We start from the raw sequence: 11,342 nt of genomic DNA, 5'->3' as shown, positions 1-11,342 counted from the left end.
GAACTATGGGCCCATGTAAAACTATTTCCTGTTAATAGCTCCTTCCTAAACAAAAAACAGTAGTACAGTTTTGATTATCAGTGATAGCTTTCCTTTCTTCAGGCATCTCTGGTCAGAAAATGTCAGCGCTAATTCTGCCTTGTTTTGGACGCTGATTTTCACTATGTTCAGTGCTATGAAGAACCATGAAACCATTTCCCAACACAATGTAGTGAAACTTGTAAACAAGGTGGGGGGGAATGCTATACTGGATTGCTGGGGGTGGGCTTGTTGTTCTCATTCGTTCTACTAACCTGTTCAGCATTAGCACATTAAGAAGTTGCTATGTACTGAGTTGAGACGACAGCAGCAAACTCTCCAGGAAATTAACTTCCAAGAGAGAGTGAAGAATCACCAGCAATAGCCATTTGTACATTGTTTATGCCCCTTAAAGATATATTTGCTTTTGTACATTTACTTGACAAACTTATCTGTCAGAGATCACTGAGGTGACAAAATATAATCTAGTTTTCTTCCCATGCATGCTCTCCCCTTCAGCTATGAAGAATGATGTGGGGGAAGAAGGAATGCCTAATGATGGTTGGTTACCTTCTCCTCCTCTGGCTTGTTGCTGCTTCTTTTACCGCCGCTTGCCATGAAATCTTGCTTTTTAGTTTCTCCCTTCCCACTTGCCCACTTTTGTTCACATTTTGAGCAACTGAGCTATTCTTTGAACTGAGACAATTAGCATATAAAGAGAAACTTTTTCACCAAAGGGATTCTTTCCCCCCTCAAATATACGTTGCAGATGTGGTTTCCCCAGGAAACGAACTTGCTTTTATACTTCCTTTGTAGAAGGCTTCCAACAAAAGTGGGCGTTGAGCTGCTCTAATTTCACATATCCAAGGGAAAGTTTGCTCCGTGTATTTCTAGAATCATAGATTTTATTTTGACATCTACATATTGTGTGGCTTCACAATGCCTCTGCTTTATTAATTTTGGTCATGCCCAGTTATGGCCAAAGTTAAGTATAAGTAACCACATTTGTGCACATGCATCTCTTCTGACACTTGTCCTTCCCTCTCTTTGTTCTGTTCCTCGCAGTAAATTTTAGATTGGGAAAACAAATATAAGTAAGCTATTTACAGAAGCTTTTCAACCATATTGTTTATGTCACCTGTTTCATTCATGCCACCTGTAACCTATTGCATAGATAATGATCAGAATTGTCAGAATGTCAACAGGGAAACTAGAAGACATCAGTTCTGGAATCAGAATGTCCTTCATCTCTCTTTTGAAAATCCAGGTTAAGTACAGATCCAGCCTAATTCAGCAGATGGTACATGCCTGAAGTACCAAAATTTAAGAGGTGCCAGGCTGCTCTGGAAAATCCTCCCCTTATCCTGGAACCATGGGGCAACAATCTGTAATCCATCCATGTAAGCCACAGGTGTGTAGATACTTGGGTGGGCAAGTAGACTGCAGAGTGAATTGCCTGTCTGGTACAAAGGTTGCAGATGTCACCTGTCACCTAAATAGCCTGCTTGATAGCACTGGGGAGGAGACAGTAGTCATGGTGCAGATTGACACAAATGATATGGGAAAATGTAGTTATGGGGTCCTGGAAGATAGATATAGGGCAGATCCCAGTGCCTGAACTAAACTTTACAGAAGGTGAACCTGTGGAAATACGGAAAGTAGTGGTGACAAGAGTTGACGTTCCAGGCCTAGTAGACAAAACAAAAAATGTAGAATCACCGGGTCTGGGTGGCATCCACATGAGAATTCTCAATGAACTCAAATGTGAAATGGCTGGTCTTCTATTGAAAATACAGTGGTACCTCGGGTTACAGACGCTTCAGGTTACAGATGCTTCAGGTTACAGACTCTGCTAATCCAGAAATAGTACCTCAGGTTAAGAACTTTGCTTCAGGATGAGAACAGAAATTGTGTGGCAGCCGCGTGGCGGCAGCAGGAGGCCCCATTAGCTAAAGTGGTACCTCAGATTAAGAACAGTTTCAGGTTAAGAACGGACCTCTGGAACGAATTAAGTTCTTAACCTGAGGTACCAATGTACATAACTTTTCCCTCAGATCACTTCTCATACCTGAGGACTGGAAAGTAGCCAATCTAGCACCATTTTTTTTTCTTTTTTAAGGAGTTCAAGGAAGGATGTAGGAAATTTCAGACCCTCAGAGTATTCTGATTTTCCAAGGACAGTCCCAGAGTTACAGAAACCATCCTGGTTTCTGATTTGATCCCCGGCTGTCCCACTTCCCCTTTGGATGCCCCCTTTTTCATCAGAGAAAAGTTGGAGGAGATAGAATAGGACGTCCCACTTTTCACCGGAGAAATGTTGGAGAGGATGGAATAGGATGTTCCTATCTTCACCTGAGACATGTTGGAGGGAATGGAATTACAGGCCAGTGAGTTTATGGAACTTGCTCCCTCAGAAAGTAGTGATGGCCAGCAACTTGAATAGCTTTAAAAGTGGATTAGACAAACTTGTGGAGCTAAAGGCAATCAGTGACCACTGCAGGTGGTGAGAGTGCTCTTACGGTTGGGTCATGCTTGTGGATTTCCCACAGGCATTTGGTTGATCACTGTGAGCACATTTGATCCAGCAGGTTCCTATGTACTTAATGTTTTTTGTGTTCTTAATGGAGTGGGGGGTAAATTCATTTGGAAAAAGCTAGATTTTTTTTGCAGTACCATGCAAATGAATGCGGGAAGCAAATCAATTGTCACCCTAAAGCAACAAAGTTTGACCTTGCCCTGGTTTTGTTAATAGCAAGTAGAGAAGATTTTGGCATGGAGGTGGTATGGTCAGGATACTTGGCTATCATCTCAGTTTGAAACGGATGCTCAAATGAAGTGCGTCCATTTTCTAGGTCAGTTGGAAACAAGTCATTATGCTGTAGTTCAACAATCAAATTAATGTCACAACAGTTACTGTCATGCTGGCCATTTCCCTATTTTCTTAGAGAGAAATTATGCCCCAAACAGGTTATCTACCTCTGGCAGTGATAATTTATTGCATGAGTTGGCAACTGAAATCATTCCAGACCAATAGGTGTAGCAAAAACCATTGCTTAATAGGCGGACCATATGTTTCACTCCTATAAGCAAACAGTAAATTAGTCACAGCAGAATCCAGAATTCAATATAAAGGAGGGCATCAAATGTTTAACACAGTAGACGAAGTTGAGACCAATTAAATATTAGCATAAGGCAAACACTTCCACTGTGCTACTACTAATATCCTTAAGACAGTTAATTCACAGGATCTTCTGCAAATGTTAACCACTTCTTGAAAGCAGTTATGTGATCTGCATATCTACCCTTCCTGTTCAAGATAATGGCATTAATATGTTCCCAAACATCAGCATGTTTTAATGATATACCCCTATACTCTTATCATAGGAAATGACCAGGAATATGTCCGAGGAACAAAAGACATGCCCTGTTGACTAGGAGCCCTGACCCTTTCTCATTTAGTTTCTTGGCTGCTGTATTTCATTTATATGTGTTGCATTTTCATATCACCCACGGTGCTGGTCCCGAGGCTTAACTGTGCGGCGAGGTCCGAGTCCAGTCCAAGGTCGAGGGTGCGGTATAGAGGCTGTCCGTCAAAGCTGAAGCTGGGTCCAAGGCAGGGAGTCGAGTGAGGTCAGGAACTCTGGCAGAAGAGCAGGACAGGGGGCAGGCAGGAACAGGCTACCAACAATGTTGCTCCCGCAACCTGGCGGTGGGGCTGGCTGGCTTTTATCTGCCCCGAGGCATAGGATGGCCCCGGATCACAGGTGACTCGGTTCTCCTGGCCTGGAGGCGAGCACTCCTCCTGCAGGAACTTAGTTCCCTCCGCCTTTCTGCCCTGAGCCTCTGCAGCTCAGGAGAGGCTGGAGGGTTACCGGACACAGAGGCAACCTCAGCTTTCCCTGACGGGGCTGAGAGTGGAGCACCTGCAGGCAATGGGTCCTCCATCACCTCAGGAGCCAGAGCAGACTCAGCTGGTGCCTGCACCTGAGGATCCAGCACAGGTAAGGACCCTTCAGGCTCAAGCCCCAGCCCCAGCTCAGCCCCAGCCCCAGTTCAGCCTCCAAGTCCGAATCCCAGGCCATCACACCCAAGAAGCTAAAGGTTGTGTACAGTGTTCTTCTCCCTTACCAATTTAGCATTACAACAGCCCTGTGAGGTAGGTAATGCTGAGCAGGTGTAAATGGCTCAAGGTGTTCTCCAAGAAGCTTTATGGCTGTCAGGGGCTGGGCAGAGGAGGAGTGGTGGAGACCATCTCCCCAGCCTGACCCTTCCAGAGAAGAGGAAGACAGTTCAAAATTACATCATGGGTTTGAGGGAGGTCGCAACTCAGAGGAAGATGATGGGTGAAATGTTGGGAAATAATGGGAGAGTAGGAGCAGGCAGGACTATATGGAACTGGCGGAAATGACTGGTAGAATCCGTGACCAGGGAGAAGAGTCGGTGGAGGAGGATTGGAAGAAATTCAAAGACTATCTACAGAAACACTATAAAATTAAAGAATGCTAGAGTGATGTTGGATGGAAAATAAGTGGTTTCCAGCTGTACAGGATTTAAAGTTATAGATAGATTAAGATTAAAGATTAGGATTAAAGAAGTTTAAGGAAATGGAAATTTGGTATTTTAAGAGGTAAAATTTTAATGCTATATTATATTAAAGATTAAAGATTGGGATTAAAAAAGTGGAAAAGAAATTGCTGGACAAACAATTTGGACTGGAATACAAAAGAGGGAGGTATGAGGAGGTCCAGAAAATAAGTAAATTTAAACACGGAAATGAAAAGGTGATTGTTTTTAATTGTTCTGTCCCCCCCCCCTTTGGATTATGTACTGTGTATTTGTGTATTTCTTTTTTATGTGTATTTGTGTATTTCTTTTTTATGTTCTTCTGTTTAATTTTTTACTGAAAACTTAATAAAAAATTATTTAAAAAAAAAGAGAGAGAGAGAGTAGGAGCAGGCAGAGCAAGAGCAGCTGGCTGACATGTTATTACTAGAAAGCATTCCAGGCCCACCATCTCCCAGAACCCGGCGAACCTTAAAAGTAGGAGAACAAAGAGCTCAAAGACAGAGGGCACTTAGCGGCACGCATATAGGAGATGATGATGATAATGACAAATGAGGAAGTGGGAGAGACGGGGGTGGAGATTCACTCGGGACAACACCATTATCCAAGAGACTGTGTTCCAAGCATATGGTAAGAACTTTTCCTTGTCTTTGTATGTTCCTGGCAACTAGCCGTGGGAGTTGCTTACAGCCCCCTGACAATGGCTGAGCCAAAATTTGAAACTCATTCTTCCTCTTCCTTGTCCAACACTTTAACCATTGCACTGCCCCAAAATAACTAAAACAGGTGCCCAGTGTGGGGAAAGTTGATATGGACTTCTTCACAGAGCACATATATCTATGGAATTTGCTTCCACTAGATGTAGTGATGCAATTTTGGCCACCCAGTTGGATGGCTTTAGATGACCTGACAAATTCTTGGACGATAAGGCTGTCAGGAACTACTAGCCATGACGGCTATGTTCTGCCACAGGCAGTCCATCATGCAGAAAACCTGTTGCTAGGTATCACATTGAGTGCTGTTGTACCTAGATCCTGCCTGTGGATTTCCCATAGCCATTTTGTTGGCCACTGTGAGAAGAGGATGCAGGGCAGGATTAGGACCTCTAGAGACCCTAATGTCAGGGGCTGGCTGGACAAAGAGGAGTGGTGGGAGGCACCAGCCAGGGAAACCCAGATGAAGAAGGCTCAGATATAGGGGATTGGTAGTGGGACACTGAGGAGAGGTCAGGGGGAGAAGATTGGAAGGAGGGCCTGGATGCCAAAGGGGCAACAGGGTTTAGGGAGCAGGAAGAGCCAGTGACAGGGAGCAATTCAGACTCTGAGGCTGAAGCAGAGGAGGGGGAGTTAAGAGAATGCTGAAGAATCCAGGAAGTCTCCCTTTCCCACTGTGACAAGCTCTCCTGCCCCCTGGTCTCTAAGAACACACAGAATAATGAGGAGTGCAGAACAGTGACCAGAGGTGTGCAGATGCAGTTTGAGACTGCTTGGGAAACTCTGAGTCCAGATCAGGAAAGGCTTTTCTGTGACAATGCTTTAACAATCATCAATCCTACGATAAGTTAATACGACCATGGAAGGAAGCATCAGCCTCTTGTGTTCCTCCTACATTGTTCAAGAAGCTAACACAACACTTTTGAGGGTGAGGGGGACAGTATTGGTGGCTACAGCACTAAAGAGGGCATAGAAAACATCATTTCGGCAAAATTCCTTGTTAACATACCTCGAGATCCAAGCCGCAGATCTTTAATTCTTTTTACTTTTGAAGCCAACAACAAATGGAATTTACATTTTCTAGCACTTTGGCAAGGCTTGCCCTTATTGGGAGTTCTAGAGCTACAATTTATGACCTTGTAGTCATGTAATTTATTGCTCACAGCTGACTCTGGAGCTCTTAATGATTCTACACTCAAGGATATTATTCACAAGGGAGATAACAGGGTAAACGCTTCCCTCCCCCTTCAATTAGTGGATGATGTAGGGGAACAGGCTGTAATCCTGCCAAGCCCAGTATATTGTTGCAACGGAAGTGAGCAAATCCAAAATCAACTAATCAATTGATCCCTGTCAGGCAGTATAGCAAGGTGTTACTGGGCTTTTTATTCTATACTAATATCTCTATCTGAAATGTACCTATCTAGCCATTATTTACACACGTATATATAGGGTTCTATCTCCTTGTGGTTTTGTGCTAGTGGAAGGCAATTCTGTTCATGAAAAGGTAAATAACCCAGTTTTTGCTAATGCCCCATAGCCCTGCAGACACCACCATTTCCAAAAACAGACTGTGAGGGACTTTTGAACAGTTTGGGATATGGCATAGGGGGCTGTACAGTGGTACCTCGGGTTATAGACGCTTCAGGTTACAGACTCCGCTAACCCAGAAATAGTACCTCGGGTTAAGAACTTTTGTACGCATTTGGGCAAGTTGATGTCTCTTGGACATTGGTCTCTGGTAAAGCTGTCGGGCTTCATAAATATCTTAAACTTCCTATAGTGCATAAATATAGTGTAAAATGTAGTATGATCTCATTCTGAATGTTCAATAGCACAAATTAGTTTGATCTGAAATACCTAGAGGTACCATGGTGCATATACTTTTTTTTTTTTTTAAACAATTTATGAGCCTAATATACGCCAAAAGATTTCTCAAGAATATATTTCTCATGAAAGCTGCACAAATATACTTATTAGCGTATTTGTTAAATTAATATCAATTATGTATGTACCGTGGCTTAATGATATATATTTGCTAATTTAAGGAACACACATGATCCCCTGAAAGCAAAAAGAAAATGGGATTAAATATTTATAGCAATAAGATAATTAAATTGAAAACAATTCTTCATGCTCCATAAAAAAAGAAATTCTTTAGAAATCTCAAATCAAGTCAAACAATTAAGAGGTAATGGTGTAGAAGATCAAGTTTTAATGGTGCTAAAGGAATTAAAATGGGACTTTGATGGGAGGTGTTGTCTAAGGTTGCTGCATTACACTTATAGTCCTGACTTATGATTATAATGCAGAGTACATTTGGCGCAGAAACCAAGATGTCCAACAGCCAGGACACTCTTGAAAATCCCATCATTTAGAAATGTATAAATGGGGGGGGGGGGTGAGAGGGGATGTGACAATCTGCGCAGATCGTGAAAGACTGAAAATGACCTAAGTCTAGGCTGCAGATTCACCAGCTAAGAGCAAATGACGACTCCATATACTTCCCTTTAGAAATTGCCACCCTGAAAACTCAAATCAGCAGAGCGTGAGACTCTTAATCTCAGTGTCGTAAGTTCAAACCCCAGACAGAAGAAGAAGAAGAGTTTGGATTTGATATCCCGCCTTTCACTCCCTTTAAGGAGTCTCAAAGCGGCTAACATTCTCCTTTCCCTTCCTCCCCCACAACACACACTCTGTGAGGTGAGTGGGGCTGAGAGACTTCAAAGAAGTGTGACTGGCCCAAGGTCACCCAGCAGCTGCATGTGGAGGAGCGGAGACGCGAACCCGGTTCCCCAGATTAGGAGACTACCGCTCTTAACCACTACACCACACTGGCTCTCCAGTGTGGAGCTCACACTTGCTCCAGACAGGGCAAAAGATTGAACTAGAAGGCCCTTCCACTCTACAAGTCTATGATTGTCAAGGCTCTCTCAAGGCTTCAGGAAAGCTATTCCTCCCCAGTTGCAGCAAGAGCAAAGAAACAAGGGAGAGTCCTTTTTAAATGAGGTTTATTCAATCCTAATAGCAAGAGACAAAAGAACGCAACCAGCCTCAACAATGGCGTTGTTCCAAACTGGGCTCTTCCTCACAGCAACTTCCCTTATGGTGGCCACTCACGGTCAAATGTCTTTGAGTCCTATGTCCCTGTACATAGTGCTGTGTTCTGGGAGAAGTGGAGTCAGAAATACTTTCCAGTGAACAACGTGTCGTCTGGCTGCCCTGCCACAGTTGCCCCTACCCTTCTTCTAACACGTCCCAACTTTTCTGTTCTTCTCTCTCTGAGCTGCGACTTTCTTCAAACCCCTCAAAGCCCTGCTGTAAAGTTGCTCCTCCTACCCTGGGGGCGGTGTTGTGGGCAGGCCCCATGCTCTCCCCATGCACAGTGGGGGTGGGGCAGTGCCCCCGCATCATTGGGGAGTCCTGGCCACAGCCACGCCCCCCTGGCAGACCAATCAGGTCGGCCGGGGGCGTGGCTTGCCTTCTTGTTTCCTGCTTTAGTGGATCTCCCGCCCTCCTGCCCTTTTTTCATGCATTTGTCATATTTGGCCTTGCTATGGACCTCGGTTGGTTGCTGTTGAGGCACCTGGTAGGAATTTTTCCACTTGGCAAATTGGCACCAGCCATGTGGTTTTCGCCTGCCTCGTAGCAATCATGACAACTTTTGTAAGGTTTGGCGGTTAAAGGTAAAGGTAACCCTGCCTGTACGGGCCAGTCTTGACAGACTCTAGGGTTGTGCGCTCATCTCACTCTAGAGGCCGGGGGCCAGCGCTGTCCGCAGACACTTCCGGGTCACGTGGCCAGCGTGACAAGCTGCATCTGGCGAGCCAGCGCAGCACACAGAACGCCGTTTACCTTCCCGCTAGTAAGTGGTCCCTATTTAACTACTTGCACCCGAGGGTGCTTTTGAACTGCTAGGTTGGCAGGCGCTGGGACCGAGCGACGGGAGTGCACCCCGCCACGGGGATTCGAACCGCCGACCATGCGATCAGCAAGTCCTAGGCGCTGAGGCTTTAACCCACAGCGCCACCCGCGTCCAAGGTTTGGCGGTTAGGCATTGGTAAAACCCGGTTTATGGGAGGGGAGGTTGTTTATGGGAGGGGAGCTGGGCATGTTTAGCCTGGAGAAGAGGAGGTTAAGGGGTAATATGATAGCCATGTTCAAATATATAAAAGGATGTCACATAGAGGAGGGAGAAAGGTTGTTTTCTGCTGCTCCAGAGAAGCGGACACGGAGCAATGGATCCAAACTACAAGAAAGAAGATTCCACCTAAACATTAGGAAGAACTTCCTGACAGTAAGAGCTGTTTGACAGTGGAATTTGCTGCCAAGGAGTGTGGTGGAGTCTCCTTCTTTGGAGGTCTTTAAGCAGAAGCTTGACAACCATATGTCAGGAGTGCTCTGATGGTGTTTCCTGCTTGGCAGGGGGTTGGACTCGATGGCCCTTGTGGTCTCTTCCAACTCTATGATTCTATGATTCTATGGTCTTCACCTGCCCCTCCTCTTTAAGGGTATTCCGTTAAAGGGATCTGGGGGTGTGGATCTCGTCTGAAGCCTGGGTATGGGCTAGGGCCATGCCATTGGGAACCCTGGGGGAGCTCTCAGTTGACGTACATCAGGCACGTCCAACAGGTAGATCATGATGTACTGGTAGATCACTTGACGTCTGTGTTAGATCACTGGTAGATCACTGCCCCCCTCAAGAAGCTCAACAGCTTTGGTTTCCATAAAAAGGTCAAAATTGTAGCCCTGCACCCCCAAAAAATGGGCCTTCCTCCTCCCCCCAAAAAATCTCAACAACTCTGACCCGAATCCCCTAAAATGGACGTAGATCACTGCCAGTTTTTTACTCTGTGAGTAGATTGCAGTCTCTTGGGAGTTGGCCACCCCGATGTACATTAACAGGGCTCCCCCTATTGGTGGTTGACCCTTACTGGACTACCTGCATGGCGGGCAGGAGTCAGAGATAGTCAATTCAATTCCAATGCCTAAGCCAATTCCACTCACATTCTGTAACCTATAAAGTTGTGGCCTTAATTAACCCATTAACCTAAAATACTGGTGTCCATGTGTTTTCTTATTCAACAAATGGGGGAGGGCTTGGAGCCTTGACACACAAATCAAGGCTGTCTCCCTCTTCTCCTGCAGCTTCAGGAGAAGGGGTGGGAGTGATCTCCACTATTCCTCCATCTTGCCCTCTTGAGTCTGATCTCTGACAATGGCTCTAAGACCTATTCCCTACGCACTCCATGCAAAAGAAAATGATAAAGGTTTTTGGGGTTTTTGTTTGTTTAGAAGGCAGGGAGATAATTTCAGTTTGTGTATTGTTTTGGAAAGTGTGGATTTAAATAGGTTTGCTTTTAACCGGGAACTTAAATCTAATTTTTCCCTATCTCTAGTTGTGGTGCATAGGTGCAGTTTGTGTGTGGTGACCACATTATCTCCAGTTTGCTAATGCGCTCATGGGCTCCGAAAGGTTGGTGATTCCTGCCCAGCTAAACCCAGTTTGTGCCTTGTAAAACCTTTGTTTCCTCAAGCCCTCTGAAGCTTACCTCTAACTGGTCTCAGCAGGTACATTTGATAATACCAGAATTTATCCTTGTGCTGACAGCTGGTTTCTCATTTCCCTGCAGGCTCCTTATTTTTTAATTCTAAAGAATCAAGAGAGTACGCTCAGAAACAATAATTAAAACATGTCCTATGCTTTTCTTGCGCTTGCTTTTTCCAAGCAATTACTTTGAACTCTTAGGTAGCAGAGATCTGAATCGGAAAGCCTGTAAATGAGATCTGACACAAGTACTGTAGATATTCTCACGGTAATGAGGAATAATTGCTCGTATTATATACTTAATGTTAGCACAAATTGCAGGAAACAAAATGTTTTACGTTCGGAAAAAGTTTTGTGAAGTTGTATGAATAGCTTTCGGTCTTGACATGATCGATTTAACACCAGGTTCACCCGAAAGGAAAACTATAAATAAAGTTTACAAAAGGCGTGATTTGAAAACATATATACTTCAAAGAACTGTTTGAAATGGAACAAAAGGG

General features: G+C 44.5%; 1 long non-coding RNA gene across 1 annotated transcript; it reads right to left on the bottom strand.

The window, feature by feature from the left end:
• Positions 1 to 7,886: 7,886 nt before the first annotated feature.
• LOC308473800 lies at positions 7,887 to 9,774 on the bottom strand. Its single transcript, XR_013984334.1, has 2 exons — positions 9,679 to 9,774; positions 7,887 to 8,134 (listed from the first exon to the last, which is right to left on the bottom strand). It is a non-coding gene; the product is annotated as an uncharacterized lncRNA (long non-coding RNA).
• Between the last annotated feature and the right edge of the window lie 1,568 nt (positions 9,775 to 11,342).

This window comes from Podarcis pityusensis (genome assembly GCF_964106645.2).
Source record: "Podarcis pityusensis genome assembly, chromosome: 3".
Taxonomy (NCBI): domain Eukaryota; kingdom Metazoa; phylum Chordata; class Lepidosauria; order Squamata; family Lacertidae; genus Podarcis; species Podarcis pityusensis.
Note: the sequence above shows the minus strand (reverse complement) of the source record. Positions and strands in the feature narration are given on the sequence as shown.